The following is a 9335-nucleotide window of genomic DNA, read 5'->3' on the forward strand; positions in this document are numbered from 1 at the left end:
TGAAATAAAAGATTCCTAGACTGGAAGCCAAAGGATGGGAAGCTGGCAGGGACCCAGAGACAAGCAGGGGTGTCTATTCTATTTTCAGAGAAAGTAGATTTCACTGATTAAGAAAGAGAAAGAAGGTCACCACATCCTGGTAAAGGAACAATCCAAGAGGCAGAGATAACAATCTGAAAATATGTGCAGCAAATACCAGTGCACCCGACTGTACAAAACACAGTCCCGAATGTTAATCATTACACCATGGACCAACTATATAAAATCAATAAAAAAGCAAGCAAACAATAACAGCTCTAATGGGGGACTTAATATCCATTTGTCACAAATAGATCAATTAGACACACACACACACACACACACACACACACAAATCCACAATGAAATATCAGAACTGAACAAATGGCCAACAAATACATGAAAAAAAATGTTTGGGGCCGGGGAGATGGCTCAGTGGAATAAGCGCTTCCCTGGCAAGCGCAAGGGCTTGAGTTCAATCCCCGGTTCTGCCACAAAAAAAAAAAAAAAAAAAGAAAAAGAAAAAGAAAAAAGTTCAACATCTCTGGACATTAGAGAACTACAACAGAAAACACCAGACATCCTATTTTGTCCTGGGAAAATAGCTGCCACCAAGAAATCGACAAGCAGCAATCATGCTGGTGAGGCTGTGGGGAAAAGGAGCTGTCTTAGCTACGTTTTCCTCATTGAGGAGAAAAACTCCCCGGTGGTTGAAGTTCAAGGAGTAAAGGTTTATTGTAGCTTGCCATTTGCAGAGTTCCAGTTCATAGCTGACTGGCTCCAAGGCCCAGTGGCGAGGCAGAGGGGCATCAGGGAGGAGGGGCTGTTCACGGCAGGCGGAAGGCCACAGGCCAGCAAATAGCAAAGCAGCAGCCGATTTCAATCAACCCCTCACCCCTTTGCCTCCCTCATGTTCTGTCCAGGCTGCCCAGCCTTGCTGGTGGGGCCTCCCCTCACCCACTCCCAGGACTGTGCAAACCACCGATGACTTCATGTAGTAACCACACACCCTTCATCCGGTGTCACGCACCCTAGATCCAGCCACCTGAGAAGCCCCACCTGGGACCGCAGGACGCGTGGAGGGGACAGCTAGACCCAAGCCAGAGCAGGGACCCTTCAGGCTGCCCTGGGGGATGGTGCAGCACGTGGACCCTGAGGCTGCCTCAGCTTGCCTCAGCAGGCACTTTGGACCGCTGAGCTATCTTGCTGGCCCCAACAGCGGGTGACTATGAGCCACATACTCCTATGCTTATAGCAGCACAAGGCCTGGAAGCTAAGGCCCGCAGTGGCCTGGGTGTCCATCTACAGATGAGTGGATGGACGGAATGTGTTCCATGCCAAGGAGCACTACTCTGCCATGAAGAAGGAGAAATTGAGTCATTTACAGGAAATCGGATGCACCTTGAGACCATGGTGTTAAGTGAAATAAATCAGAGAGACGGGTTTAACTACCACATTGGTTCTGTTATATAAAAAACCGCAAGTATAACTAAAATGTAAAATAAAATTTAGCTAAAAGTAAACAGGAAGGTAGATTCTTTTTACATGGGAAGGTGATCAGGAGATGGGGGGACAGAAAGAATCAAGACGCGAGAGACAAAGTTGAAAGCATCACCGGAAGGCAGTGTAATGGCCTTGGGGCCTCGCACCCTTTGTGATAGCACGGGGCTCTTGGCTTAATACTTGGGTACAGGCAGGCAGGGGCGGCAACCTACCTGCCACAATGAAAGAGAGGCGCGTCCTTTTACAGGGACAGAGAGAAGCAGGTGGGAAGGTTTAACAAGCAGCTGCAGTGAAAATGTTCTGGCGGCCTTGTATCTCAGCAGGCAAAGTCCTGGAAGCTTCGGAGTAAAGTTTTGGGTGTCTCCAGATGTCCCCAGTGCCTGCAAAATTCCTCGTCCTATCTTATCTGCTCCACAATGTGCTGTGCCTTGGTTGCTGAGCTGAGTTCTCCTCAGTGACGCTTCTGCCGGCAAGCAGGGCATGGGCTGGGAGGGTCAGGCCAGCCTGCAGAGTTACGGGCGGTGTGTTACTGGAAATATCTTCTTGTCAGTTACAAGATCTCCTGGGGCTCAAGCCTCAGCACTAAACTAGGGAAAAACTCAGATATGTGTGCAGGAACATGGAAACGCCAGGCCAAGAAAGACCCAGGCCGGTGAGATAGCTCAGCACGCTAAGCTCCTGCTTCGGCAAGCACAGGGACCAGGGCTCGATTCCCAGCACCACATGCCTTGCTGGCCCCACCCCCAGGCACACTGAGCTGGTCACCAAGACTAGGTGTGGTGACACATGCCTGTAATCCCAGTGCTGGGAGGCTGAAAATGTGGTAGGCAGCTGAATTAGACAGAAATATTACAGGCAGTCAGACAGGGCCAGGCCCTCGAAGGAGACAACGAAGAAGACAAGATACCTTACAACTGCAAGAGGGACGGATGCTCCCGCTATGGGCCAGACCGAGTGGTCAAAGATGGCCAGCTGACCTCCCTAAAGATTAGCATCTGGCGTTGATCACCACCTTGAGGAAGCCAGGAACAGTCACTAACCTAACTATTACCAGCTGGCTGCTGGAAAACTCCTGTTCTATATTCATGCCCGCTTGCCACATTACTCGATTCCCCATTTGGTCCCGGACTTTATCAATTTTACCTGAGCAATGGTGCTTGTAATCTCAGTGGCTGACCATGGTTTTGTGCCACCTCATGGCCACCTTAGCGAGTTCCCATGTTCTCCACCTTAGACCCGCATGTTTTACTCTATAAAGGTCTCTGGAAGAGACAGCTTCCCAGGGACCACCCACTCGGGGCCCCCTCCTGTCCCTCTCTCAGACAGGAGCTTTCTTTCCCTCAATAAGTAGATTCTGCTCATAACCTCTGTTTATTCCTAAAATCCATTCTTTGGTTTCAGAGAACACAAACTCGTCCCAGGTACCTAGGATGGGTTGATCATTTTCCCCCCATATCAAAAACAGGAGGATCTCTCTGAGTCCAAGCTGCACCATGGGAAGACCCTGGAGTTTCTCCAACACTTTCCAGGTAGATCCAGGGGCACTGACGGAAAGAAAGAGGTCTTGGAGCCCTGCAGATCGATTGAAAGAGAGGTAAAGAAACTTCATTTAAAAAAAGAAAGAAAGAAAGAAACTTGGTGAGTTCAAAGAGGACACAGCTCAAAGCTTCTGGAGCTTCCACAGAAGGGCCCATGTGGGTAAGGGGGAAGCAGATACCAAGGCAGGAGAGCTGTGCAAATGTTTCAAAGTGACAAGATGCAGAGAGAAACACTAGACAGGCAAGAGCTGCAGAGGCTCAGAAATTGTGAAAACGGCCGGGCCGGCGTGAAGACAGCGTTCAGGACATCAAAGAAGAAATGGAAAATTGCAACAGCTCACTCAGAGATGGCCCCCGGAAGGTCACAGAAGAAGTTCGCTAGAGAGCTACTAGAGGACATTAACACGAGCAACCTCAGGCTAACTGGAATTAGACAGAAACTAGGAGGTGGGATACAATGAATTTCCTGAAAGAACTCATGATAGAAGACTTTCCAAAGAAAGAAAAGCATTCCACAGTTCCACACGAGGGGTGACCAGGGCTACAGGGATCACCTGCGATGGAAAATCAGGCCTCAAAAACACATGGAACTGGGGGACTGGGAGATGGCTCAGTGGAATAAGTCTTGCCTGGCAAGTGCAAGGGTCCAAATTCGATCCCTAGTTCTGCCAAAATAAAATAAATAATAAAAACACAAGTAATTAAAATGATGGATTTCCAACAGAGAAACTATTTTAAAAGAAGCCATGGAAAAAGAAAAAAAATCTCATATGTAATTCTTTATTAGAATTACAACAGACTTCTCAAGACAAGGTCTAAAGGCAAGAGTAGCTTAAAGTCTTTCAAGCCCTAAAGGTGAGTGACTTCCAACCCAGATTAACATGTCCTGCAAAACTTTCTATCAGAGTAGACGGAGAATCCAGGCAGGCGCTGGAGCTGTGCACGGAAACCTCCTCAAACTGTGAGCTGCAGTAAACCCTTGTCCCCTTCCCTTTGGGTGCTGGGTCTTTTGTCTCAGCAATGAGCAAAGGGACAAAGATGTTGCTGATCGTAGTATCTCACACGCCTGTGACTCTAGCTCTCAGGAGGCTGAGGCAGAAGGATCACCACAAGTTTGCTGAGCTACACAGGGAGATCCCATCTCAACAAACAAATAAAAAGAAATAGCTTAGTGGTCTAAAGAGCCTGCTTAGGCAAGCTTAGGCATGCACAGGAGACCGAGGTTCGGTCCCCGGTACCATATGCTGTGCCAGCCCCATCCTCAGGGCAGGCTGAGCCGGGGGTGGGGGGAAGTAGATGGAGAAATAAGGGCATTCTAGGAAAAAAACCAATGCAAGAGATTTATGGTCAAGCCAGCCCTCTGGGAAGAACTCAAGAATATCGTAGACAGCAACATTCAAGCTAACAAAGAAAATTGTTCTCCTGGAATGAACACATCAAGTTGGGTGCATAGATCAAAAAGAAAATAGGAAAAGAAAACAGAGAAAAAGGGCAACACCAGGACATAGTCAGCTCCTCTGAGTAATATCTATCGATGTTAATGGCTTCAGTGCTTCAACTAAAAGACACAGATTGGCAAACTGGGCATAAAACAGAATCTGCTACTTTTTGGCATTCAAGAAACTCACCCAACTCAAAAAGACATTCATAGACTAGAAGTTAAAGGGTGGAGGGCCGGTGAGACGGCTCAGTGGACTAAGATCCTGCTAGGGCAAGCGCAGGGACTGGGGTTCTGTCCCCGACACCACATGCTGCACAGGCCCTGCCCCCGGGCTCGATGAGGTGGCCACCTAGACTGGGCATGGTGGCACAAGCCTGTAATCCCAGAGCTGGGAGGCTTGAAGCAGGAAGATCACTGAGTCTGAGCTGCATCGTGAGACCCTGGACCAAATACATAATAAATAAATACATCTTACATAAAAGATAAAGGGTGGAAAACAATATTTTATGTGCTGGGTCCCTGAAAAGAATCAGGGAGAACAATTTTCCTCTCAGATGATGTGAACTCAACCCCTAAAGCTACTCAGAGGGCGGGTCAGATAGCTCAGTAGATTAAAGGGCCTGCTTAGGCAGATGCAGGGACTTGGTTGGATCCCGAGCTGGCCCCGCCCCCGGGGCATACTGAGATGGGATTGACTGGGTGTGGTGGCGCAAGCCTATAATCCCAGAGCTGGGAGGCTTGAAGCAGGAGGATCACTATGAGTCGGGTCTGTGTAGTTAGACCCTTGTAGACCCTGTACCTGCAGAGAAGGTCAGCAGGTATGAGTTAAGGGAACAATCAAACAAGAAATGATAATGCTGGAAATATATGTGTGTCCAAAACTGGAGCACCCATCTTCACAAGACAGATCGTACTGGATAGGACGGGGCAAACACACACCGGCAGGTGCAGTGGCTGGCCTGCACAAGTGGCCTCCCAGGCTCACAGGCAAGGCTCTTCAGAGCTGGCTGGGTCTAGCGTGCTCGATGCTGGGATTAAGTGTGTGACTACTAAAGGCGGCCACTGACCGGCCCGGCATGGATCTGGGCATGGACACTGGGAGGCACCCAGGGGTGGGTGGCACTGCCAAATAGCATGGCATAGAAATATAGGTGAGAGACAAAAGCCTAGTGTCCTGAGGGAGCAAGGAGCAATACACAGAGAGCAAAGAGAGCTGCTGTCTCTCACTTGTAAATTCCAGCAAGCTGGGACTCCAGGCTGCAGATAGCAGCTTCTCGGCGGGGCCCTGTTCTTTGACCCCTTGCTTGGGTGTTACCAGCTAGCGTTGTGTGGACCTAGTGTTAGGCAAATGGTGGTAGTCTATGGAGAAAGTGGCTTGTGCCCACCGAAGTAGCCATGCACATTCCTTTGCCTGCCTTTAGCCCTCAGTAAACGTGAGGTGCTTCTGAGGCTCTGGGTTCACGTGGAGAGAGACTGATGTCCGTGAGACCTCTGGGGCTACGTGGAGAGAGACTGATGTCCGTGAGACCTCTGGGGCTATATTCACTAGATCTTCTCAGCATTTCTTTTGGCACCGACCCATAACACACAACAGCGGGGAGCTTGGAAGAGGGACAAAGAGAGGCAGGCTGCTCAACTGCGTTCCACGGCTGGCTAATTCCGCTTGGCCGCCTTCTGCCCCCAGTGCATGATCTCTCTTCCGCCGTGCCCTGGCCTGGCCGCCCTTGAGCTGTAAACCTCTGTCAGCTGCGGCTGCCCCGAGCCTTTCTTCCCTTCCCATTGGGTGCTGGGTACTTCGTCCCAGCAACAAGAACAGTGACAAAGATCATCTCGCTCCCTGTTGCCAAGAGGCAGATCAGCTAGGCCAAAGATCAACAGAGGAATGGCAGAAGGAGCCAGGCACGGTGGCACATGCTTGCCATCCCGGCACTCCTCGGGAGGCTGAGGCAGGAGGATCGTTGCGAGTTCAAGGCCAGCCTGGGCTACAAAGTGAGCTCAAGGCCAGCCTGAGCTGCACAGCGAGACCCCATCTCAAAAAAAAAAAAAAAAAAAAAAAAAAAAAAAAAGAAAAAAAAAAAAAGAGCGGCACACCACATGTTGTCGATTGGACCATTGTGTGGCGAAACTTGAAATCAACCACAGAAGAAACCACAGAAAATGTAGAAACACACAAAGGCTTCGCATCACAGTCCTCAACACACAAGGACTCACAGAAGAAATCAAGGAAGAGATGAAAGGATTTCTAGAAGCGAAAGATACCCAGAATCCATGGGGCACAGTGAAAGTCTGAAGAGGGAAGCTCAGAGAAGTGCTTATGTTAGAAAAGCTGAAAAAATATAGAAAAACAGAGCAAGTTTCAATAAGTAGCCTAATGAGGAACTTTAGGATAGATGAGAAACAACAGCTGTCCACACCTAAATTGAAATTAAGGAGAGGAAGCGTAAAGATCTGGCAGAGATTGACGGAAGGGAGACTGAAATAACAGCACAAGGCACCAGTGAGGCCAACAGCGGGCTCTTTGAAAGACTAAATGAAGTAGATAAATCCTTAGACAAACTCACGCAAACTTAGACTCACACCAACGCAGTTAGCAACGAAGAATATCTGTATCAACAGGAATGTCAACATCCAGAAGAAAATGGGTAACTACTGTGAAAAAACTTTCTGCTTTTTTTTTTTTTTTTTTTTTAGTGATGTGAATTAAACTCAGGACCTTGCGCTTGCCAGGCAGGCACTGTGCCGCTGAGGTACATCCCTGGCCCTATTTTGAAAAATTATATTCCAACAAATTAGCATTTTTTTTTTTTTTGAGACAAGGTCTCACTGTGCAGCTCAGGCTGGCCTTCAGCTCACTTTGTAGCCCAGGCTGGTCTTGAACTGAGAAGAATCCTCCTGCCTCAGCCTCCTGAGTGCTGGGTTGACACGAAATTAGCAAATTTTGAAGAAATAGACACTGACATTGCCAGTCAAGCAGAAGACCCAGTACTATTATGGGTTACTGGACTCTTTTAGAATATTTTGCTGAGTTTACATACCTATAGTATTCAAATGACAGAACTTAACAAAAAAGGGGATACAGATGAATGTCCATTTTGTATCTGTGTATTCAAAATGGTTAGGATAGATATATAGTTACATTCTTTTAATGAATAGAATGATTTCTTCTAATGGTGTTTGTAAATAGGATCTCAACTCCACATCTTGTACAGCAATTAACCACTAGTAAGAATGTATGCAATGTGTGAATGATTGAAACTGTCCTACCGATTTGGTTTGAAACTGTCTTATTGCTATTTGTTTTTCAATAAAATTATGGAAAAAAAGAAAAAGATAGATACTATAACAACCTGTTTTGAAAATCTGCAATATATGTATCGTGCATTATACTGTTTCTGTCATTTTTTCTATTTGATTTTTGTTGTTTTTATTCTTCAAAATAAAATAAAATGAAATTAAAAAAAAAGAAATAGATTCCTAGGCTTTTTTAAAAAATTTTATTTATTTGTGTGTGTGTGTGTGTGTGTGGCCAGCTCAGCCCACCAGGGGGCGGGGCTGGCTGGCTTGTGGTGCTGGGGGATTGAACCGCGGTCCCTGTGCTTTGCTAAGCTTGTTCTAAGTAGGTGCTTTAGACCACTGAGCCATCTCACCAGCCCCTCTAGGCTCATATTAATTACCAAAACTAAATCATAAAGTTGTTGCATATCCTATAACAAACGATGCAGTTGAGGAAGCAATGAGAAAGCTCTACTAACCACAAAAAGCCCTGGAGCTGAAGGGTTTACTGCTGAATTCTACAAAACCACTGTGGATGTTATATGGTGTGGTGGGTTAGCGAAAGGTCATTTGGAACGCCTGGCTACACCGAGTCAGCATGGGAGGGCCCACCAGAGAGCACCCTCAACAGCATCCAGGGGACTGGTGTGCCTTCGGGTCTCCTGGAGAGGTTTGTTGTGCTGGTTTTCCTGAACTGAGTTCACTGGTTGTCCTGAACTGTCCGAGGACCTTGAGTTCTCGCTGTCACTGAGGATGGCCTCAATTCGCTTTGTTGGAACTCTGCTCCTTACTCGGAGCGTCGCTTCCTGGCTCCAGGGCGCATCCCTCAGCCAGCTGGCCCTGGTCCCTCATCCCGCTGGCGCAGGCTTGCTAGTTTCCTCCATTGACCTTTGTCCTTCCCGGGGCAGATCCTTGAACCAGGCCTGCATGAGGCATTGTTGTGGGTGGGCTGTAGGCCTCCAGCTGGGCTCAGGCAGGGCATTGCTGCGTGACCCAGGCCCGCAGCTGGATTCTTCGGGTCTCTATTGCATGGACAGATCTCTCGAACTCCTCTGCATTTGTTGCTTTGGGTGAATATTATAAAGTAATCCCATAAATTATGTGTCTGGTGTTAAATCTTTCAAAATTCATTTCTGTTCCCCAAACCTAGGATCCAACTGAAAAAGGAAATTACCGAACAGGTCATTCTCCTTAATGAACTTCGATGCAAAAGTCCACAACATGATGTTAGCAACAGAATGCCGCAAAGCGTCCGAGGGTTGCACAGCCAGGCCATGCCAGTGCTGCAAGGGGGCTCAACATACCACCCAGGTGGGTGGATGCAGCACATCATGTAGAGGGACTGACAGAACCCGCGTGGTCACAGCAAGAGATGGGGAAAGCTTTTGACAAAATCCAACACCCCCTCATGAGCAAAACCAAACCAAACCTGAAGGAGGTTTAGAAGGACCATCCCTGGGGCTGGTGAGATGGCTCAGTGGTCTAAAGCACCTACTTAGAACAAGCTTAGCAAAGCCTAGGGACCACGGTTCAATCCCCCAGCACCACATGCCAGCCAGCCC

Source organism: Octodon degus, unplaced genomic scaffold (genome assembly GCF_000260255.1).
Source record: "Octodon degus isolate 3935 unplaced genomic scaffold, OctDeg1.0 scaffold00282, whole genome shotgun sequence".
NCBI classification, from domain to species: Eukaryota; Metazoa; Chordata; class Mammalia; order Rodentia; family Octodontidae; genus Octodon; species Octodon degus.